This window comes from Anomaloglossus baeobatrachus, chromosome 9 (genome assembly GCF_048569485.1).
Source record: "Anomaloglossus baeobatrachus isolate aAnoBae1 chromosome 9, aAnoBae1.hap1, whole genome shotgun sequence".
Classification (NCBI taxonomy): Eukaryota; Metazoa; Chordata; class Amphibia; order Anura; family Aromobatidae; genus Anomaloglossus; species Anomaloglossus baeobatrachus.
In genome coordinates, this window is record NC_134361.1 from 193,714,459 (window position 1) to 193,739,535 (window position 25,077).

At 41.8% G+C, this 25,077-nt stretch overlaps 1 protein-coding gene and 1 long non-coding RNA gene across 3 annotated transcripts in view; one reads left to right on the forward strand and one right to left on the reverse strand.

Moving 5' to 3' along the window:
- Positions 1-24,298, reverse strand: part of LOC142250650 (uncharacterized) — a 58,880-nt gene extending 34,582 nt beyond the window's left edge. The window contains exon 1 of the long non-coding RNA XR_012725247.1: positions 24,079-24,298. This is a non-coding gene — a long non-coding RNA (uncharacterized LOC142250650). The remainder of the gene's footprint in view (positions 1-24,078) is intronic.
- The window catches only part of LMX1B (LIM homeobox transcription factor 1 beta), a 252,598-nt gene that overhangs the window by 94,590 nt on the left and 132,931 nt on the right, over positions 1-25,077 (forward strand). The window lies entirely within an intron of this gene.

Genomic DNA, 25,077 nt, shown 5'->3' on the forward strand with positions numbered 1-25,077 from the left:
GTTTGGAATTTTTGCTATACTTGGGGTCAATGGAAAAAAATCTGAAAATGTAAATTTTCCTTAAAATTAACTCTAACCCCTTCCCCAGAGTTAAGACAGTTGTCGTCTTAAAGGAGATCTGTCACCAGGTCAAAAGTCACCAATTTTTGTTCTTATTTTATGCTCACTACTCCCCTGAGTATTCTGTTTTTTACTAAACAAAAATCCAACATACAGTTCCAGAGATATGGGCTTTTTTATTTGATGCTATTTATGGTCTTCCTAAGGGGGCGTTACTCAGAGTAATTATGCAGAAGAGCCTAAATACACGCCCCTGAGGATCCTTTGAGCCACACCCCTTTAAAAAAGTAGCACAAAATAACTTCATATCTCTGAAATCGTATGGTGGATTTTAAAAAAGAAAGAAACAGAAAACTCAGGGGAGCAGCAGGAATAAAATAAGAGGAAAAACTGGACACATTTGATTTGTTGGCAGGTCCACTATAAAGAATTTGGTTGTCCAAAATTCTTCAACAGCTTCAGTGCTACCACTTAGATCAATGCTGCTGTCAGTGATTGGTTTTGGAATCACATGTCCAGGGAACCCAGGAGGTGGTATAACGGTGTACCCAGTTTGGTATTTTATACCATTTGAAGGTTTCGGTAAAAAATAAAATAAAATTGACAGGTGAAAAGAAGTGATTTCAGTAATTGGTAGAAGATACAGGAAACCTGTCACCAGATTTTGGCCTTCTAAACTAAAACTAGAACCTTAACCCCTTAACGACCCATGACGTACTAGGTACGTCATGGATCGTGTGCCGGTAAACCCCGCCCCCTGCCGCCGGCAGGCGGCGGCGAGACGCGCACATATCAGCTGTTATCAACAGCTGATATGTGTGCCTGCTAGCCGCGGGTGGAATCGCTTCCACCCGCGGCCATTAACCCCTTACATTTCGCTGCCAAAGTCTTGGCAGCGATATGTATATGGGCGCCGCCATGACAGTGACTTACCCCGCCCCCACCGGAAGTCACGTGACATGATCACGTGACTTTCGGCGGTTGCCATGGTAGCACAGGGTCATGTGATGACGCCTGTAGCTAACATGAGTCACTTCCTCTCAATGCCGGAATACAGCCGGCATTGAAAGTGAAGCAGCAAATCTCCAGTTCTCAGCTCTGTAGCTGAGATCTGCAGATAGTGCAGAGCGATCGGATTGCTGATCGCAATAGCCCCCTAGGGGGACTAGTAAAATAAAAAAAAAAGTAAAAAAAAAAGTTTTAAAAAATTAAAAAAAATAAAAAAACCTAAAAGTTCAAATCACCCCCCTTTCACCCCATTGAAAATTAAAGGGTTAAAAAAATAAAAAATACACACATATTTGGTATCGCCACGTTCAGAAATGCCCGATCTATCAAAATATAAAATCAATGAATCTGATCAGTAAACGGCGTAGCGGCAAAAAAATTCCAAACGCCAAAATTACGTTTTTTGGTCGCCGCAAATTTTGCGCAAAATGCAATAACAGGCGATCAAAACGTAGCATCTGCGCAAAAATGGTACCATTAAGAACGTCAGGTCGAGACGCAAAAAATAAGCCATCACTGAGCCTCAGATCCTGAAAAATGAGAACGCTACGGGTTTTGGAAAATGGCGCAAAACGTGCGCCACGTTTTTTGGACAAGCGTGTGAATTTTTTTTAACCCCTTAGATACAAGTAAACCTATACATGTTTGGTGTCTACAAACTCGCACCGACCTGAGACACCCACACATCAGTTTTACCATATAGTGAACACGGTGAATAAAATATCCCAAAAACTATTGTACAATCCCACTTTTTTTGCAATTTTTCCGCACTTGGAATTTTTTTGCCGTTTTCCAGTACACTATATGGTAAAACTTATGATTTCATTTAAAAGTACAACTCGTCCCGCAAAAAACAAGCCCTCATATGGCAAGATTGATGGAAAAATAAAAAAGTTACGCCTCTCGGAAGAAGGGGAGCAAAAAACAAAAACGCAAAAACGGAAAGTGCCCGGGGGCTGAAGGGGTTAAGCAGCACCTGTGCTGCATTCTATAAAGGTGCAAATTACCCCCTGATCCCCCCTTTAGACCCCACAAATACTTTCATAAAATCTCCCACCCTGTATGTAAATTTTCCGGTCCGGTCTGATGGGAGTCCTAATCTGTGCCTTGTGTCCCTCCTTTCACCATCCTCTTTTGCTGATTGACGTGGATAATGCCTCAGATGCCATCCACATAGGCGGGCAACATCTCGCGCCTGCACAGACATATTCACGGCTCGCGCAGGAGTACGTCGCTCTACCCTATTGCAGGCAGAGCAGAAAACATAGGTGCACCTGCGAGAACCGGTGAGTTTTCTGCGCAGGCGCGAGATTTTGCCCGGTGATGTGAAGACGTCAACCGCTTTATCCACATCGCCGGGCAAAATCTCACGCCTGCACAGAGAACTTGGTTCGCTCAGGCGCACCTATTTTTTTGGCTTTGCTTGCAACACGGCAGAGCAAAGTGCGCCTGCGGGAGGCTGGAATAAGGAGATTTTGCCCGCCTACATGGATGGCATCTGAGGCATCATCCACGTCAATCAGTACAGGAAGAGGGTGAAATAAAGGACAGGGGGTGCAGATCGCGACGCCCATCAGACCGGACCGGATAATTTACGTACAGGTCGGGAGGTTTTATAAAGGTAATTTAGGGGGTCAACGGGTGGGTCAGGGGGTAATGTGCACCTTTATAGAATGCAGCACAGGTGCTGCTCAAGGTGCTAGTTGTAGTTTAGAAGACCAAAATCTGGTGACAGATTCCCTTTAAGGACTGTATATTAGAAGATCCATGTTTACGAAACCTAATGTAAAAATACAAGACAGGTCTTCAGAACCCAACCTTCCCCAGATGGTCTCTGTAAAGAGCTTTGTGAATAAAGCAGGAGTTCTTTACCACTTAGTGATGTGTCGCCCCAGAATTATATACAGAGTGTTGGAAAGCTGCAGAGAAACCCCCAAAACCACAAAATGCAGCTTGGAGAACTTTTCGGTTTGAATCTGCCACTCTTGGAATTTTGGTTGCGACATCATGATTCAGAAAGTTTCCACTAATGACTACTAATGGCATCTGTGAGCCACACGTGACCACAATGAATGAAAGGTTCTATCAAAGTTAACTAGGTCATAATTTAACTTTTCACCATATTAACGAGAGTATAAGCAGTTTCATGTAGAGCTTCTTGTGATGCTTGATACCTTTAGGTAAAGATATATCCTTATGAACCAATGATTTCCAACCACTTTTTTGTGGACTTGGCAAACTAATATAAGAGAGAAACCCATCACTTAACTCCACAATACACCAATAAAAGTTAACAATACATCAAAAAAGTAAAAAAATGACCTATGACATTGAATTTTTAGTCTATTGATGTTACTCAATGGTTACGAATGACCAAATCCTAACCCATTTAAGGTTTCAATATTCAAGTCTAACTGATTATGGGATCCTGGCTTTCCACTTATGAGTGGAGATGAGCAATTCAATTAGTTTTACCTTTGTCCTCCATCTAGTCCTCTGTGGCAGCCGGTCTTCACTTCTATGCCCATCATCTTTGGCCTAGCAACATGGGGGCTTCTGCCACTTACTAGGTCCTGACATCATGACACATCGCATAATAGGGCCTAGTAAGTGATAATACTAAATAAAGAATGGAAAACTAGATAACATGGCGGACCAAAGTTGACATCAGACCTGGGCAAGATCTGGAAGGATCATTAGGAATACCTATCTTTTTATAGATTTCTCCGGATTTGTGAGCCTACAACATTTGGTCCGTAATGGACTTTCCTCAGTGTGCAGTGGTGATTGAGTGAAGGAATCTCCTGGGAGATAGGTTGGCACTTCGGTTGGACTTGCGGTATCCACCTCTGAAGTGAGACACAAACGTCTCAGGAGACTCATTCACTCAACCACCACTGCACACCAAAGAAGGTCCATTATGGACCAAAACGTTTGTGCCTCACTTCAGAGAGGGACACCACAAGTCTAACTGAAGCACTGAACTCTCTCCCAGGAGACTTCTTCACTCATCCCCCATTGCACACTGAGGAAGGTCCATTATGGACCAAAACCTTTGGGCCTCACTTTAGAGGTTGACACTGGAAGTTTAACCAGAGTGCCAACCTCTCTCCCAGGAGACTCCTTCACTCAACCACCACTGCACAGTAAGGAAGCTCCATTATGGACCGAAACGTTTGTGCTTCACTTCAGAGGTGGACACCGTATGTCTAACCGAAGCGCCGACTTCTCTCCCAGGCGACTCCTTCACTCAACCCCCACTGCACACTGAGGAAGGTCCATTACGGATTGAAATGTTTCTATCTCACTTCAGAGGTGAACACCACAAGTCTAACCGAAGTGCCGACCTCTTTCTCAATAGACTCCTTCACTCAACCACCACCTACACTGAGGAAGGTCCAATACGGCCCGAAATGTTTGTGCTGGTTAGTGTCTGAGAATAAATTCTCCTTCTCTTTACATCAAGATTTCAGTGCCAAGTGTTCTTTATCATTACAACGAGGAGAAGTCCTTGGTCATGTTTTCTTCTCATGGGGCAAAATGGCTTGCTAGTTCTTCTTCCGTGGAGGCATATCCCACTAGCTTGTATACTTATATCTATTCACCTACACTTTCCACTATTTCTTTTTATACATAGGATAGTGAAATGGTTAAAATGTGACATTTAGTAGTCACAGGAGTAAAAGCCGGTGTATTTGTGGGTAGCCCTTCTTAATTTCCTGGGTGGCTTGAGCGGAGTTTTTTTTTTTTTTAATCATTTTCTGCGCCCTCATGTGCTCTTTTTTTCTCTAGGGAAGGAGCCATGTTTAGCAGCCTGCCTGTGAAAAAGGACCTCAGGGTTAGGTATATCTGCCTCAGCTCAAAGATTTCATTATTAGCTCTGTTACTAGGAGCAAACGCTTATCCCTCCCTTGAGAGCCGGTGAAAAATTAACAGCGGCTCACGGTGGCGGTGCAAACCTTAAACTTTAATTACAGCATTGATATTCTTCACACAATAACGCTGTCATCGGTTATTTACATAAAGTTTCAGAGTGGAGAGAGAAGAGCGTTTTCTGTAATTGTGCTGGGTACAGCCAGTGCATGCATAATGTATACCTTTCCGTCCTACACTCCTCCAGTGCACACATCCGAGGGAGGCGAGGGGGGATTTCACCTCGTTATTTGTATTTTATGTGTGATGATGCGAAAAATTAAATACACATAAAGCCAATTCCAATGCACGCGTACATGTAGATTAGAGGAGATGTGAAGGCATACCGGCAGAACATTGGCGCTCTGAAATACAGAATACAGTTTTTGCGCTAATTCCCAGTAAGGATGACATCACAGGCAATTTTGATGACATCACTAGATATATTTGCATAATAGTCATTTATTCTATAGAGTAGCATCCAAAGGATCAATTTTTAGAATCAGATGAGCTGTTGTAATATTAAATGTTACATAATTAGGAACAGTGGCAAATACAGACAGAAGAGGGCCCCTGTGCAAGAGCAATAAATGGGCCCTTTGTAGCCCAAGAACTCTTCATAATCCATAATTCTACCGGCTTTTGAGGTGTAAATGGACCCCGTTGAGCCTTGGCTCTCAGGCGTTGCACCAATGTTATGTCCACCCTTGGTGAGGAAGTCTTTGCTAAATGTGCAGCCAAGAAATCCAGTAGCCTAGCTGATGGGTGATGCCAATAAACAGCTCTGCCTTGTCTAGGGTATTAAAGGGGTTCTTCACTACTTAGACAACCCCTACTCACTCCCCATGTTCAGCCAACATAAAAATAAATAAGCCTTCACTCACCTTTGATGTCGTCACGATTCCAGCGATGTCTAAAGCCATGTTCCCAGGGCATTGATATTGGTATGACATACAGGCCCCCTGACCAATCCGTGCCGGCTTCCTTCTCCCCACCTCCGGACGTTTGAGAACGAAGTCAGCATAGTGCTCCAATGTCTGAAGGCGGGGTGAGAGACCCTGGGCATTGATTGGTCGCGGGACCTCTATGTCATAACAATGTCACGTGGGCCCCAGGAATGCGGCTTTAGACATTGCTGGAACCACAGCCACACCGTAGGTGAGTATAGGCTTATTTATTTTTATGGGGGCGAGCAATGGGAATAAGTAGGGGTTGTCTAAGTGAACAACCCCTTTAAGATACATTATGTTTGTCCATTGTAGTAACAATAGTGTAGGTGACAATTTGGCACCTGCCTTCTTTGCATAGCTGGAGCCTAATTTAGTTGAAAGAAGGCCTTTTCCATCTAAACACTTAGATGTCACGGTGACTGTTTACCATGGCATCTAAGCGGTTTAGCAACTGTGATCAGAGATAGCTCCAATTTTCCAGTTGGCGTGTGCTGTATAAAAAAGTTGACACTCGACGAATGCTGGAGCCCGCTCCACAAAAGTTCTCCCAACTTTTGCAGTATATATAAGGTCAATGTTGGGACAAGGGGGCTAATACTGAAGGACTGACACATTTTGGGGTATGCTATGGTCTTTACCCAGGTCAATGATATCTGTCTGTGTACAAGTGTGCGTAGGGAAAATTGTGAGTTGTCATGATGTCATTGTTAGTAATGATGTGTGAGCATGTTCGCCACTGCTTTTTACTCGATCACGCAGCAGGGTTTTTGGCTTCGACTCGAGTACTGAGTATAATGGAAGTCAATGGAAAACTTGAGCATTTTGAAACTCAGATGCTTTTGGATTGATAGAGTAATGAACTAAGGGGGTTTTCAAACTGCGCTCTTCTCCTCGCTCAGTGGTTCCATCAGGGCTTGGGTCTGAACCCCCCGCAAAATGGGTTTCAGATGTATGCGCCGATGGGGCCATTGACTAAAAATGTACAGACGGAGTCACCGTGTGCTGTGTTCTGGATCATTTTCGGGAGTATACGCTTACTGGAGGCAGACACCGAGATGCAGTCTACTATGTCTGGGTGTCCGCCTCCAATACTCTTATACTCCCAAAAATGGTGCACAACAGAGCACACGGTGACTCCGTATGCACCAATATAGTCAGTGGCCCCGTTGGCGCATATGTTCAAAACCCATTTTGTGGGGGTTCAGACCAAAGCCCTGACGGGACCACTAAACGGGGAGAGAATATAGTGTAGTGTGAAAGCCCCCTTAGCTCATTACTCGATCAAGCCTAAAGAATCTGAGTTTCAAAATGCTTAAGGTTCCCATTGACTTCCAACTTTTTAGTGGGGGGTTCGGACGGAAGCCCCAGCAGGACCACTGAACAGAGAGAGGAACGCAGAGTGAAAATGGCCTTAGTGATGGGCGAGCGTGTTTGCCACAGGTTGTTAATCAATTGGTCCTCGAGCACCTGAGTTTGAAAATGCTCCAGTTTACCATTGACTTCTCATTGAAACCCATTTTCCGGGGAGTTCGGACGTAAGCTTCAACGGGACCACTGAACGGGAATCGGAACGCAGTGTGAAAGCGGCTTTAGTGATGGGCAAGCGGATTCACCACAGCTCGTTAATCGATTGAGCCTTGATGGAAGCCCTGACGGGACCACTGAACGGGGATCGGAGTACAGGTGAAATAGACCTTAGTGATGGGCGAGCGTGTTCACCACTACTCATTAGTCAATCGAGCCTCAACGGACGTCCTGACGGGACAACTAAATGGGGATGAAAGCGGCCTAATGGTTATCTATAGCTTTTGAAGGCGAGATATCTCAATTCAGCATGCATTAATTTTATGTATTTCAAAGTCTGGTTTAGTGAGTTTAGGTGTCCTTCAACAATGCCTTGTTATAGGTGAGCACCATATGAATGGCGAGCATTTTAATCCTGTTTGAAAATGTAAAGCAGAATACAGAAAAAAACATTGTGGAGCAATTACGACATAAACAAGTGCCCCAGATGCGGTATCTCTATCCCTCTTCTCCCTACGGCCCACCATTCCTCTCTCTCCCCCCGCCGTAGCTCTCCATTCATCCTCTCCCCCTTTTTCTTCATATGTCTACTCTCCGCTTCTCTCCCTTTCTCCAGCTCGTCTCTCACTGTCATTCCAAGCCCAGAAAAAAGCCTCAGGGAGTCACGTCAGTCCTATCTATCAGCGAATATTCGGCGTTCTGCTGGAGGAAGGAGCACGGAGAAGGCAGAGCGGCAGCACATAGTCAAATTTCACGGGCTGAATATTTAATGAGGGCAGTGCTGTTTATTTGGTTACCCTGTTGATTTCCCTCGCTCTGTCAATAGCTGCTCATATCTGCTTGCACGATGATCTTTACAATTGTGTCTCCTAGGAGCAGAGACATTAAAAGCAATTATGGATTTTATACAGGAACCGCTCTGATATTTCTAGCTAATCTAATTTGCAGTCTGCTAGTTTATTGTCTGCTATTTCGGGGGCGTTTGAGCGTTATGGAAAATCCGATTTGCCTTTATAATTTTACATAACGTCATTAACACTGCCGGGGATACGGTTTGGTTGGTTGAGTGCTTATAGGAGATTGTAACGTTGTCAACATAAACTTCATTAATGTCCTCCTTCTAAATATCCAGCCGAATCTGTCACATTTCATTAAACATTAAAACACGTTGGGGACGCATCGAAGTCAAGAAATTGAGGGAAACCAAAGCCGGATTCCCATAAAATAAATTTAAGTATGTAGATGCAAATTTTACATTGTAATAAATAGACAACTACTTCCACCTCCTCCCCCCAAAAAATGAGGCAAAATCATTTTTTTTTACTTGTTTGGGTAATGAGATCTGAGTATATCTGAAATATTGCCCAAATAATCCCCTTGGATTATCAACGAGATCATTGGTCTTACTAATACGCGGCCTATAGTCATAATCCGGATGATTTTGAAATTCTCGAATTTGAAGTAAAGGGCGATGGAAGCGTAAGTACCGTATATGAGGAACAAGGGTGGTGGCTTGGTCAACACATAGTCCCAAAGTAGAAGAGCAGAAGACCTCATGGCGTATTTGTCTTTTTTGTTTATATTACCACCATAGTCAACATAATCACCATGGATGATTGGTTTTACGTGACATATAGTCATATCCAAATGATTTTAACACTAGAACTACTGAACTCGTGACACCTATATAGAAATACATGGTGCAAAGTAGTCAAAATGACTACCTCAGTAGTTCTAGTGTTAAAGTATCGAGTTTGACATTAAGGGCAATGGAAGGGTAAGTATATGAGGAATAGGGTTGATGGCTTAGTCAACACATAGTCCAAAAGTAGAAGAGCAGAAGACCTCAGGGTTTATTCTATTTTTTGCTTATAAAGCACCATCATAGTCAATGTAATTCCCATGAATTGTCAACGAGATAATTGATTTTACGAATACGTGGCATATAGTCATAATACGGATGATTTTTAAATTCTTGAATTTAAGGATATGAAGAATTTCACTTGTAAAGCGCCATGGAATAAATGGCGCTATAATAATAATAAATAATAATAATAATAATAATAATAATAGGGGTAATGGCTTGGTCAACACATAGTCCTAAAGTAGAAAGGCAGAAGACCTCATGGTTTATTTGTTTTTTTTTGCTTATTTAGCACCATCATAGTCAACATAATTCCCATGGATTGGCAACAAGATAATTGTTTTACTAATACGTGGCCTATAGTCATAATCCAGATGATTTTAAATTCTCAAATTTGACGTAAAGAGCGATGGAAAGGTAAGGATATGAGAAATAGGGGTGATGGCTTGGTCAACACATAGTCCCAAAGTAGAAGAGCAGAAGACCTCATGGTTTATTTGATTTTTTGCTTATAAAGCACCATCATAGTCAACGTAATCCCCATGGATTGTCAACGAGATCATTGGTTTTACTAATACATGGCTTATAGTCATAATACCGATTGGATTTGACGTAAAGAGTGATGGATAGGTAAGGATATGAGGAATAGGGGTGATGGCTTGGCCAACACACAGTCCCAAACTAGAAGAGCAGAAGACCTCATGATTTGTTTTTTTTGCTTCTATAGCACCATCATAGTCAACATAATCCCCATGGATTGTCAAATAGATGATTGGTTTTACTAAAATGTGGCATAGAGTCATAATCCGGTTGATTTTTAAATTCTTGAATTTAAGGATGTGAAGAACGGGGGTGACCCATAGTCCCAAAGTAGAAGATCAGAAGACCTCATGGTTTATTTGTTTTTTTGCTTATATAGCACCATCATAGTCAACATAATCCCCATGGATTATCAATGAGATCATTGTTTTTACTAATACGTGGCCTATAGTCATAATACGGATGATTTTTAAATTCTTGAATCTAAGGATATGAAGAATGGGGGTGATGTCTTGGTCAACACATTTTTCCCAAAGTAGAAGAGCAGAAGACCTCAAGGTTTATTTGATTTTTTCCTTATAAAACACCATCATAGTCAACGTAATCCCCATGGATTGTCAACGAGATCATTGGTTTTATTAATATGTGGCATATAGTCATAATGCGGATGATTTTGAAATTCTTGAATTTGACGTAAAAAGCGATGGAAAGGTCAGGATATGAAGAATGGGGGTGATAGCTTGGTCAACACATAGTCCCAAAGTAGAAGACCAGAAGACCTCATGGTTTATTTGTTTTTTTGCTTATATATCACCATCATAGACAACGTAATCCCCATGGATTGTCAACAAGGTCATTGGTTTTACTAATATACTGCATATAGTCAGAATATTGATTGGATTTGACGTAAAGAGCAATGGAAAGGTAAGGATATGAGCAATAGGGGTGGTGGCTTGGTCAACACAAAGTAGAAGAGCAGAAGACCTCATGGTTTATTTGTTTGTTTTTTTTGCTTATATGGCGCCATGATAATTTGCAGTGCTGCATAGATATCATCCCATTGAGGCCCAAATCGGGTCCCATTGGGGCCCAAAATCTAGATTCCCGCTCAGTAAGTCTTGGATTATGCAATTAAATCAGTGGAGAAGAGCAGATCGTCTGCTCGGGGTCTAGTTTGAGTCAAATTTCCTTCATTTCTTGAAATTAAATTCATAGTTTGCAAAACAAAAATGAAAAACTTGCCCAACACCATTTCCCAGACTGCTGAGGCATCAGAGAGTGTGTAATGTATTTTTTTCCCATAATGCCCTATGACATCTAGAGGATTATTGTACCTTGAACAATTTTGGTCAATACCTGGACCACCAGGGATCAGTGGTTCCCAGTAGAGCACAGTTTGTATGACAGAGTGGTTTTCTATCTCCAGAGTCACTGGGTACGTCTCTCTCTTCTGTAGAGTGTAAGCTCTTATGGTCAGTGGAGTCATCTGTCTCTCTCTTATGTTGATTGTAAGCTCTTATGGTAAGTGGAGTCCTCTCTCTTCTGTAGAGTGTAAGCTCATATAGTCAGCGGTGTCTTCTGTCTCTCTTCTGTAGATTGTAAGCTCTTATGGTCAGTGTTCTCTCCTCTCTCTTGTAGAGTGGTCTCTTATGGTCAGGGGGTACTTTCTCTTCTGTACAATGTAGGCTCTTATGGTCAGGAGGGTCCTCGCTCTTTTCTGTAGAGTGTAAGCTCTTATGGTCAGCGGGGTCATCTCTTTTCTGTAGAGTACAGCTCTTATGGTTAGAAGAGTCCTCTCTCTCTCTCCTGTAGAGTGTAAGCTCTTATGGTCAGCTGGTTCCCCTCTCCTGTAGAGTGTAAACTCTTAGGGGTACTTTGCACACTACGACATCGCAAGCCGATGGTAGCGATGCTGAGCGTGATAGTCCCCGCCCCCGTCGCAGCTGCGATATCTTGTGATAGCTGCCGTAGCGAACATTATCGCTACGGCAGCTTCATATGCACTTACCTGCCCTGCGACGTCGCTCTGGCCGGCGACCCGCCTCCTTCCTAAGGGGGCGGGTCATGTGGCGTCACAGCGACGTCACACGGCAGGCGGCCAATAGAAGCAGGGGGGCGGAGATGAGCGGGACGTAAACATCCCGCCCACCTCCTTTCTTCCTCATTGCAGCCGGGACGCAGGTAAGGCGATGTTCCTCGCTCCTGCGGCTTCACACACAGCGATGTGTGCTGCCGCAGGAACGAGGAACAACATCGTAACATCGGTCCTTCCGAAATTATGGAAATGAGCAACGCTACACCGATCATACGATTTTGACGCTTTTGCGCTCATTAGTCGTAGTAAAAAGGATTCACATACTCCGATGTTGACAGCGACGCCGGATGTGCGTCACTTTCGATTTGACCCCACCGAAATCGCACCTGCGATGTCGTAGTGTGCAAAGTACCCCTTATAGTCAGTGGAGTCCTTTCTCTCTTCTGTAGAGTGTAAGCTCTTATGGTCAGCATGGTCCTCTCTCTTCTGTAGAGTTTAAGCTCTTATGGTCAGCAGGGTCCCTACTCTCCTGTAGAGTGTAAGCTTTTATGGTTAGCGGGTTCCTCTCTCTCTCCTATAGTGTGTAAGCTCTTCTTGTCAGTGGGTTCTTCTCTCTCCTGTAGAGTGTATTCTCTTCTGGTCAGTGGGTTCCTCTCTCTCCTGTAGAGTGTAAGCTCTTCTGGTCAGTGGGTTCCTCTCTCTCCTGTAGAGTGTAAGCTCTTATGGTCAGTGGGGTCCTCTCTCTCTTCTGTAGAGTGTAAACTCTCATGGTCAGCGGGGTCCTCTCTCTTACTCCTGTAGTGAAATCTCTTATGGTCAGTGGGGTCTTCACTCTCTATTTTGTTATGATCAGCAGGGCTTTCCCTTTCTCTCTCTTCTGCAAAGTGTAATCTGTTATAATCAGCTGGATCCTCTGTCTTCTGACTTTCAGTAATAAGAGTCATGCAAATGTATTTGCAACAAGTCCAATTTTGTTTAGGAAAATTTGTTTAAGTTGGCAAACTTAAATTTCAAAAGTTCTACTTGCCTCTAGAAACCAGGAGAAAATTCATACAATACACAGTGAGAACTTGCAGCCTTGCCAATCTTGTCTTTGGTGGGTTTTGAACCCAGGACAGGGCAACAGTGCTAACCTCTGAGCCACTGTGGTGTCCATAGTTGGATTTCTTCTTAATTACAGGTGATTAAAATACATCACGTGTTGGAGATGGACTGCTCTCTTGATCAGGTACGGTACACCTGGTGTATTTTTATATGACAGGTGGCCTGTCCCTAAAAAGCACTATGTTAAACACCTATAGTAAAGAAGAAATACAAGTATGTGATCTTCTGCTCTTCTAATTTGGAAATGCGCTCTGGCCAGGAACTTAGAATTGATTCTCGTGGGCATTAAGGCAGAGGATGTCCGGCAACTTCCCCGGCTTATGTGGTGAGAGATGTCTACAGACGTTGGGCTCTTAGTGCAACTCCACAATGTGATCACTCACCCAGCAAACATGAACACTTATGATTTTGCTTCCTAAGAAGTGTTACTCTATGACGTTCTCTCACTTTTTTCTTTATATCTGCATCTAACACTACCGATTGTCTTTCCTAAAGTCATGGTCTCATTGCAATTCTACAGAAAAATAAAAATTAGGGTCAAGCTATATTGAAGACTCTAGTTGTGATGATAAAAGATAACAAATGTCATAGGACACCCAAAGGTCTTATATATTGACAAATAAGACATCAAGCTAATGTTAAACGTGTTGGACGGTTCTTGACTTTTGACTCACCCTACGTATTCTTGGCTTATATACTGCCACCAACTTTCATAATCTGAAAACCTATATAATAAATAAAGATCATGGTCTTGTTCCTCAGCTTTAATTTTGGATAACTTATTAAGGCTGCTACGTACAGTAGAGAGAAATTAACTAAACATGGCAATTTTGGTGGAACTGGTCAAGATGGGCACCTTAAAAAGTTATCTGTAGTTTAGGGATAGATCCAGGTAGCCAATGCACCTAGCCTAAACGTTTGCTCATAGAGTCTAATAAATTGGGTTTGGTTTGAATTAATTCCCAAGAATGGGAAAAGACCTACTTTATCGTTTCTCATCCCTCAGTTGAACTTCATGGACCTTTGTCTTCATTTTTTTTCAACCATACAAACTGTTTGACTATGTAATATCCCATCATGTTGTTCATTGATATAATTTTTAAGGTTGTTTTAAACTCAATAAGTTTCCCAAAAAAGAAATTCAAGGCCAGTTTGACTTTTTTTTGATAAGGGCTGTAGAAGAATGACAATGACATGTCTACTATTGTCGTGCGGTGTTTTGTGTTTCACTCGTTGGGTGTCATGGCGGCGTTGGACTCAGTTTACACTACAGAGTCTGACAAACAGCCTGGGATCACTTAGTTGCACAATCTGTCTTGGGGGTCAGCTGGCTCTGGCTTCACTGCTCTCAAGTACAGCAGGAGTTAATTTCTGATTGCTTGTGATCATCTGCTGGGAGCTCAGACTGCTGATCACCAGCTGCCTTCCCCCTTTATAAGGCTCTGGATACTGGGGCTGAGTGCCGGATATAGCTTTGCTCTTTGGTTCCTGTGGTTATCCAGCCATATGGTGATCTACAAGTTGCGGTTCTGTGTGGTGTGTGAGTCCTCCAGTTGTGCATTAATTCCCTACTCCCTTTGCTTTACTCCTCAGTTCACATACTGTCTCCCCTTTGTATTTAAGTGCAGTGTGTGCAAGTTTTTGTTTACCCTTGTCTTTACATATTTGTGGGGTTTGGGTTTCTGGGCTTCCGGCCTGCTCCCAGGGTGGGGGAGAGTAGCATGAGGGCTCGGACAGGAGACAGGGTCACGCTGGGGGCTCGATCCTGGCTACCATCAAGCCTACCTTCGAGATAAGGGACAGCGCAGGGGCCCCACCTTAGGGTCATCCTAGGAGCCCCTGTTCCAACCATACATACCTTGTGACAACTATCAATCTTGGTCTTCTGCCTTGCTTCCATTTCTTATGGAAAACATCCTTTGATGAAGTTTTTATCTGATACCAGTGCCCTGTGTGATATTGTTCATATGTCTTATATCTCACTTGCTTCATAAACTTTCCTGAAAAAGTTCTCAATGTTAGAAGAACTCAGGGTTAAGGTTTCAGCTTTGCTCCGACCACATGGAAGAGTCCTACAGGTTGTAAAATGAGCCGAACTCTGACTCGAAGGCTCTTTTAGGGAGTGATGGATGAGGTTTTCTGTCACCCAGCAAGGCTCTTTTTCCTAAATATCTGTCAAGTCGTTCTGGGGGCATAATCACCAGCCGGTAATTCGACCTGCGAGATCTTGTGTTCCACTTAGAAAGGGAAACAAAACAGATTAGGAAAAAGACACAAGTGTTTGCTGTGTGAAGAGGGTCATTTACAACCAATACTGATGATGAAGTGCTTCTCACATGGGACATTTCTATAAAATGATCACCGCGGGAGGTGGCAAGACGAAAGAACTTTTTGACATAAAAACATTTGTAATGGTTTATCTTTAAAAAATACTCGTACATCATATAAATCACTGATGTTCTGTTCATCGCCCAACGTTGTAGAAGGTCCACATTTTTTAACATTTGTTTTGATTTTGGAGGAGGAATAATAGACATCATTGTAGTGTGATGTATCTAATTTCTTAGAAAAACACTGTGATTTTTTAAATGTTACCTTTGACCTTCACTTGGCCATTACGAGAACTGAGGCATTATTCAATCTATCAGCTCTTTAGGAACCAGGAACATCTCAGTAGTCCTAGTTCTTCCGTACAAAAGCCAACAGAATGGTGGCATTCATGTATGAATGGAAGGGATTATACCCTGAATTGTAATGATATATGGATATTTTTTCACAATGGTGTTAACAGCGATAATTAATTGGAATATAGGATAGATAGGATCAATCTAATCCACAGTAATTTTAAGGCAAATTTGTTAGGAAGTCACTCGATGTACCATAGTCAACACCCAAGTAAACAGCCTTTCCGACATGGGTTTTTCTAAAGCCGGCATTACACATTAGATGGCTGTTGGCCAAATGCGCTTCAACCATCTTAGCCATACACAAGAGCGCTCATTTTCCCAAGGCTTCTGTGTTTTTTATGATAAAGCCCCCAACTGACACCTCGGCCGGTGGCTTGAGATCGGCAGTCGGAAATTGGGCATGGGCCATCATCATTTTCCTCGTCAGTCAGCCTTGTGCTCCCATACAGAATAAACCATGAGCCGAACCCATTGATATCAGCGGGTTCGGCCAATATAAGTCTAATGTTGGAAAAACCCCATCTACCCGCCCTGGAAGTGTTCTGTTTATGGCTGGCTGCTTGTGGACAGAGACCCGAACTGCCCAATTTGTGAGTTCCATTGGGTTCAGGTCAAGTCCGGGTCCCAAACCAAACTTTATCTAAAGTCCAGCTGAACCCACCAAACTGAACTTTCATGGGTTTGCTCATCTCTACTAATCAACTTGCTCCTGGTAGTCCTCCATATTCATGAGCTCTATATAACCCCACCCCCACCACTGATTGGCAGCTTCCTGTGTATGCGCTGCCCCACCACTGATTGGCAGCTTCCTGTGTATAACCCCGCCCCACCACTGATTAGCAACTTCCTGTGTATAACCCCGCCCCACCACTGATTGGCTGCATTCTTTGTACACTGTACATAAGCAGTAAGATGCGAATCAGTGGTGGTGTGGAGTTGAAAAAAGTAGGAGGACAAGGAGGCACAAGACACCTAGTCTTGTAATGACAATCTCCTGCTGATAACACACTGATTTCATTGAAACAGCAATATACAGCCTAACACAAAGTAAGTGACATCACTGAAAGCAAGGTCTTTGCCCCTAGATCATGCTGCTCTCAGATTACATAGCAAAAACCTGCTGACAGATTCCCTTTAAGGCTCTGTCCCATTACTGTTGTCTCACATTTCATGGGGCTTCTATTTTTTTAATTACAAGAATAGCATAGTTCAGTGATCCCAATGCAAATCTTTTAACAAATCTCCTCCAGTACCACAGGTCTTTCATAACGTTGGTATCTTCTCAAGTTCTTTAGACTCCCTGAAGTAGAAGGATTTTGGTAAAACTACACCCACAATAGCATTGCCCGTCATGTACCCTGCAGCCCTATTCTTGCTGTCACAAAAGATAACCAACAGAAAACCAATTGAACCTCATTAATGGGACGTGATGTAAGAGCAGAACCCATGAAATTAGTGAGATTATTGATAGCTAATTAATGAGATTGATGGCCAGTGATACATTTTCCTTTGCTTACTTTGTTTGAGTAAAGGCCCCTATACACGTTAGACTAATGTGTCATGAACACGCCGTTATCGATGGGCTTGGCCGATGCTCTAATGTATATGGGGAGCCCTGTCAGATCATTTAAAGATGAGATAAGGATCCAAGATGTCCAGTTTTAGACTGCCAATCCTTTAGTTCTCCAAGAGATAAGCCACCACCAGGGGAGTCTGGCAGCAGGTCTATCAAAGATAATACGAGATCACTCAGCAAAGTGAGTGCTTCTGTGTATGGAAGATACAGCCAAAACAGCTGCTGGCCAAATGACTGGCCGAAATCTGGATCCTCCGACAGCTATAAAAGCGTATCGGGGAGCTTTACCCTTCCAGACCTGGATTGACCAATCTCAATATTAGGGGAAGCTCCAGTGAACCTAATATAGGACCTCAAGGGTTCAGTAGAAGGCATCCCCATTTTCAGCTGACTTTGAAGCCAATTACATGCGACTAGAGTCTATTTCTTATAAGTTGCTTCACAAATAACGTATCAGATCTTAATGATACGACCTATGTGCACCATTTTCTCTAGTAAGCAAAAAATATTTCCGCCTGACATGGTTCCTTTCTCCTTCTTGTAACTTTTTATGATGAAAAAACATTATGGAAAATGTTTTTTTTGGGATAGTGAGAGCTTGACTTCTCCCCATTGAGGTTCCGAAAGATCACCCAACTTATTGCCATGTTAGGTTGTTACTTTTTTCTCCCTGAAAGTCCTAGATTTATTGAGTGAAGAATATGAAGTATTTTGGTCTTCTGATGGACCTCTCAATCTTTAAGTCCATATTTCGTACTTTTTACTTCCTGAAAGATCTATTATTACTTAGATTTATTGAGTGACGAATATTAAGTATGTTGGTCTTCTGATGGACCTCACAATCATGTAAATTGTTCTTTTATTACAGCTGCATCCACAAAAACAGCAGGCAACCCCTGAATTAGGAAAAGTCCAAGATCTAAATACTTTTTTACGGTTGTTGACATGAAAAATGTTATTCTTGAGAAGCTATTCGCCACGTTAGGAGATCTCAACGGTGCGTGGTTCTCGAGCCCTCCAGCCCTCCCACATGGCAGTGATGAGCAGTGAACAAAAAATAAATATTTATACACCCATGTCAGATGCCAAGTAGTTAACCTCCCAGATAAAAAGGTGTAATGCTCAGCAGAGGGAACTTAGTCCTATGATAACATTATCTTAAACTATCTTGTGTCAAAACACGTGTAATCTGTCATTGGAGAAAGGTGTGTGTTACTATTGCTGTTTATATCTCTTGTGTATACAACTATTATACTCAACGCTATAAACACATTAGTTCTCATATGTTATCACACACTACACGGTCATTTATATCAGTGACGGCGATTCCTTGGGCAATTTATACTCTGAACAAGAAATTTTACCAACATGATTTAGTCCCATTGCCCCACCATCGTTTCATTTTTTCTTTTTCTAAAAGGCTGTGTGAATGAGTAGTAAGAAGAAATAAATACTATATTTCTATGAAATGTTTGTATTTTTCAAAAATGTAAAAAAAATAAAGAAATAAATAAATTACTCAATTGCCCCATCCAAGTATTTCTATCGCAATTAGAGATGAGAGAACCCAAGGATCGTTTGTCGGTGTTTGTACCAAACACAGACTTTCCCCAAAAAATAGAGTTTGGATGCTTTACGTCTGCAAACCACTTGCGTGAGCATTGCTGTGCTCGGTGCTCAGCCCACTGCGAGCTGCTTTCAGTATTTGATTGGCTCGCACTGGGGGTAACAACAGCGTGTACCATACTAAAAGAATGGAAAAAACCTGCCTACCTGCCCCTGGAAGTGATCTGTTTGTGGCTGACTGCATGTGGTCAGTTTCCCAAACTGCCCAATTAGTGACTACCATTAGGGTTCCGGTCAAGTCCGGGTCCTAAAGTCCCAAACTGAACCGTATCTAAACTCCGACTGAACCCGCCGAACTGAACCTCCACTGGTCCGCTTATCTTTAATCTTAATTATTTAGGTGTCGGCAGAAAATAATTTGAGTATCCTTGACCATAATACAAGCCCTGTAATGGGACCTTTGTCTACTTTGTGCCATTTAATTTGGGTCCTCTCGAGTACCAAGGTCAATATGTGACTGTCGCCTTGCTACCCTAAATTCCTGGATAGATGACTTTTCGTGTTAATGACTTCTGACTATAGTGATTCGTTGACTTTAAAAGTTTGCTATGGATCTGATGTAATTTATACTCTTTGTTTTGGTATTAAATTTTAATTTGTATTAACAGTAGACACTAAGGTAACTTTCGTTACTTCAGCTATCGCAAAATTATAACTTCTAATAGCCACAGGGTGTCAGGGCATGACGGAATTGGTAGCTTCATAATAGGAGGAGCACCAGGGGCCAAGGGATGTAATTATAGTAGGTGTACCCAGGCCTTGAAGCTTAGGGGAGCCAAAATGGTACTTTTGGCCCATATGAGGATACCAATTTTGTAAAAGACTTGTGATAGTTTTGTTCCATGTTTGAGATTTTCCATTGAGTTTATGAATTTCAAGCTACACCCCTGAAGAAGGCTGCTGATGCCTCAGTTAAGGCGTAGATTGGGTCCATGATCTTCAAGCTAAACCCATGAAGAAGGTTGGGTCCAAAAGCTTTAAGCTTAATGCCTGAAGAAGACTGCTTGATCTTTGAGCTAAGGTATAGATTGGGTCTATGAGCTTCAAGCTACAATCCTGAAGAAGACTGTTGAACCCTGAGTTAAGGCATAGATTGGGTCCATGAGCTAAGACATAGATTGGGTCTATGAGCTTCAAGCTACACCCCTGAAGAAGACTTCTGGGGTCCCTGAGCTGAGTAGATTGGGTCTATAAGTTTCAAGCTAAACCCATGAAGAAGACTGCTGTTGATTCATGAGCTAAGGTAGATTGGGTCCATGAGCTTCAAGCTAAACCCATGAAGAAGACTTCTGGTCCCTGAGCTAAGGCATAGAGGTCCATGAGCTTCAAGCTACACCCATGAAGAAGACCGGATCCCTAAGCTAAGTCATAAATTGGGTCGATGAGCTTCAAGATAAACCCTTGAAGAAGACTGCTAGTCCCTAAGGTGTAGATTAGGTCCATGAGCCTCAAGCTAAACCCTTGAAGAAGACTGCAGATCCTTGAGCTAAGGCGTAGATTTGGTCCATGAACTGCACTCTACATCCCTGAAGAAGACTGGCTAATCCCTAAGCTAAGGCGTAAATCACCATTTTTGGCTCAGTACCAGTCTGAGTACAGAGTCAGAATACAACACCCACAGAAGTCTATGGTTTCACATATGCATCTACAGCACAAAAACAATGTCATGGTCTATTGGATGCTATATTACAAACATGGTATATTGTTTCTTTGTAAAATACCTCCACAATAATTTGGCACATTTGTCAGCACACAGATGGCTCACATCTCTATAGCGCAAAACATTACACATTTGATGTGCCATTGTAGATTTTTTGACTGGAAGAACCATCAGTTGTCCCACTCCCTATACATTCTTCGTATGCTGTCGACCGACCACTCAACTATTCCAATGACTTTGATGCCCTGTGATGCTATAAAACTGCTGGCTCCGATACAAACCAAACTGATGTGGGTGCTAAATTGGCCTTAGGAAAACAATTAAGTGTTTGGATTAAGGAAAGAATTTCAGAACCAATTCTGCAGAGACCGGTGTGAACTGTCCCCCGAATAGGAGGAGGCCAATGTCATTAGAGGCAAGGTAAACACAGATCAGCAAAGTAGAATCGGAGGGGGGACACCGAGTACTGTAAAACGGAAAATTAATTAGCTGGGGAGTAGCAACTCGTTTGCTCGCATTGTTGATGCAGCATTCGTGTCTACTCAAAACACTAGGTCAGCCCTAATCTTTATATATTTAGGACAATGGATGATGTTCTCTAAATTAGGGTGGTATATCATAATGCCTGAAAATTTGCAAAAATAACAGGTGTTGGAAAACAGAATGGCAGAAAATTGTATCAAATTTTTGTTCTTGATCTGCTTCTTTTTCATCATCATCATCATCATCATAATAATAATAACAACAATAATCGGAATATTATATTTATATATTATATTAATAATATATTAATTTATCATACTATTATATGAATATATTTATTATAATATTATATTATTATAATATATTATGTTTGTTATATATTATTATAATATACTACTGATTATATTATAATATATTATTATATTATTTCATATATTATTTTATTAATATCATACATTATATTATTGTATAATATTATATTTACATATATAGCTAATTATATTAATATTATATTTATTGATATATATTTAGTATTATATATATAGTATAGTATATATTATTTAGTATTATATGTATATTATATACATATTTATTATATGTATATATGTACATATATATATATATATACAGTACAAACCAAATGTTTGGACACACCTTCTCATTCAAAGAGTTTTCTTTATTTTCATAACTCTGATAATTGTAGATTCACATAAAAGACATCAAAACTATGAATTAAAAGATGTGGAATTAAATACTTGAAAAAGTGTGAAACAACTGAAAATATGTCTTATATTCTAGGTTCTTCACAGTAGCCACCTTTTGCTTTGATTACTACTTTGCACACTCTTGGGATTCTCTTGATGAGCTTCAAGAGGTAGTCACCGGAAATGGTTTTCCAACAGTCGTGAAGGAGTTCCCAGAGATGCTTAGCACTTGTTGACCCTTTTGCCTTCACTCTGCGGTCCAGCTCACCCCAAACCATCTCGATTGGGTTCAGGTCTGGTGACTGTGGAGGCCAGGTCATCTGGCGTAGCACCCCATCACTCTCCTTCTTAGTCAGATAGCCCTTACACAGCCTGGAGGTGTGTTTGGGGTCATTGTCCTGTTGAAAAATAAATGATGGTCCAACTAAACGCAAACCGGATGGAATAGCACGCCGCTGCAAGATGCTGTGGTAGCCATGCTGGTTCAGTATGCCTTCAATCACACCTCCTCCTCCATGCTTCACGGTGGGAACCAGCCATGTAGAGTCCATCCGTTCACCTTTTCTACAAAGACACGGTGGTTGGATCCAAAGATCTCAAATTTGGACTCATTAGACCAAAGCACAGATTTCCACTGGTCTAATGTCCATTCCTTGTGTTCTTTAGCCCAAACAAACCTCTTCTGCTTGTTGCCTGTCCTTAGCAGTGGTTTCCTAGCAGCTATTTTACCATGAAGGCTGCTGCACAAAGTCTCCTCTTAACAGTTGTTCTAGAGATGAGAAGGTGTGTCCAAACGTTTGGTCTGTACTGTATGTATATATATATATATATATATATATATATATATATATATATATACATATATATATATATATATATATATATATATATATAAAATGTGTGTGTATGTTTATTGGTTATATTAGTTATATTATTATTATATTTATATATATAGTATATAGAAAATTATATATATATATATATATATATATATATATATATATATATATATATATATATGTATATATATAAAAAAATGATATAATAATATATAATTATATTATATAATTTTGTATATGATATATATAAATAAATATAATAATATAACTAATATATTATCAATATTATATTATTATTAATATTATATATATAAATAATATAAATAATATTAAAGGTAATAATAATAATAGTAATAATAATAATAATAATAATAATAATAATAATAATAATAATAATAATAATAATAATAATAATAATAATAATAATATCAGCATTTTAATTTATTATTATTTAAAAAAAAACAATCATTTTAGGTGACAATATTTTCTTTGGTGGTGTCTCAACAATGACAAATAAATACAACAAGTAGGCAAATAGAGCAAAAAAAAAAAAGGATAAGGGGAACACTACCCAAACCAGTTTACAATCTAAACTATGAAATCTTGGAAACAAGAAGAGGGAATGTATACAATTGGCCAAGGGTGTAGCTGAAAGGGTTGCCTGAGCCATGATTCATGATAGGACCTAAAGGCCCCTTTCCAAAATTCGAAGACACCAGTTTTATAAACGCCATGAAAGCTGCTGCAGATTTTGCATTGGAGTCCAGGAAATTCAGAAAAATCAGGAGCTGATGATGCACTTTGAGATTAGTACAAAGTTAGACTCTAATATGCCAATCATAGAAAGAGTAATGTAAGAGATGCGTAACAAGCATACATTTGTGTTTTTGGATTAGTTGAAAAATTACACTCATTATATGTTAGAATGTATGTTTTTCTAAATAGATATAGGTAAGACACAGGGAAATTCCAGTGCCCGGGTGCAGCATGAGAGAAGTCTTGAAAAAGGAGGAATAAAACAAGATCTTGTGCAATGTGAATGTGAGGACTATAAAGAGCTAATGTTTGGGAATAATTAAAGATACTATAATTTAAATATACTTAAAGAGGACTTTTCACTTGCCATAAATATATCAATTTTTAAAATACCGATGTCCACCCGAACCTGGCTTTGTCCATTTTTTGTTCCTGCTCCTTTCCATTCCCCTCTTCCCTCTACTGTATCTATTTTTTTAGCCAACTCAAGAAGAACCCTAAAAAGAAATAAAATGAAGACCACGCCCACTTGGCTAAAAATAATAGATTTATGCATAGGAAAGAGGAGGTCATATCTCAGGAACAGAGAGGCGCTAGAGGGAAAGAAAAACTGCGCCGGATTCAGGTAAACAGCAGCTCTTATGCCGGGCTAATAAAATTAATCATTTACGACAAGTCATAGGTCCTCTTTAAATATTACCAAAAGTATAAAATTCCTTAATTCTTAGGTAATTTAGGTAATTAGCTTACCGGGAGGTAGAGAATTGGCGCGGAAGGCCGTCTGCCTCTCTGTGCGGGCGGCTGTCTGTGCGGGTGCCTGTTTGTGCGGGCAGCTGGCTGCCTCTCTGTGCGGTTGGCTGCTTCTCTGTTTGGGCAGGCAGGTGGGCGGTTGGCTGCCTCTCTGTGTGGGTAGGCAGGTGGGCGGTTGGTTGCCTCTCTGTGTGGGTAGGCAGGTGGGCGGTTGGCTGCCTCTCTGTGTGGGTAGGCAGGTGGGCGGTTGGCTGCCTCTCTGTGTGGGTAGGCAGGTGGGCAGTTTGCTGCCTCTCTGTGTGGGTAGGCAGGTGGGCGGTTGGCTGCCTCTCTGTGTGGGCGGCCGGGCGGCTGCCTCTCAGTGTGGCTGGCTGCCTCTCTGTGTGGGAAGGTGGGTGGCCAGCTGTCTCTCTGTGCAGACGGCTATCTGTGCGGGAGGCCGGTTCCTCTCTGTGCGGGCAGGCCGGTGGGCAGTTGGCTGCCTCTCTGTGCTGGCGGCTGGCCTAACCGGCTGCCTCTCTGTGTGGCCAGCTGCCTCTCTGTGCAGGAAGTAGGGTGGCCGGCTGGTTGTCTGTGAGGGCAGGCAGGCGGCACGGGCTACGGTGGCCATGCTGGCAGTGGAAGCTGCGGTGGCTGTGCAGCGAGTGTCCCAGATGCTCTGACTTCAAACGATGGCGCACAGAGTCAGCGCATGTGCAGATGGAGCTCTCGGTTGAGAGCTCCATCTACGCACGCGCCACTCCGGGTGCCATTTCTTTGAAGCCCGAACCGTCAACAGAGCATCTGGGACACCCGTCATACCGGACTGCTCCATACAGCCACCGCAGTTTCCGCTGCCAGCATAGACGCCGCAAACACCACCCCTTTCTCCTGTGACTCCACTCGACGACCACTGCCGCCTCCCCTCCGGTAACACAACACTGGAGTATAAGACGGACCCCTTTTTTTTTTTTCTTTACTTTTTTTTATCTCTAAATTTGGGGTGCGTCTTATAATCCA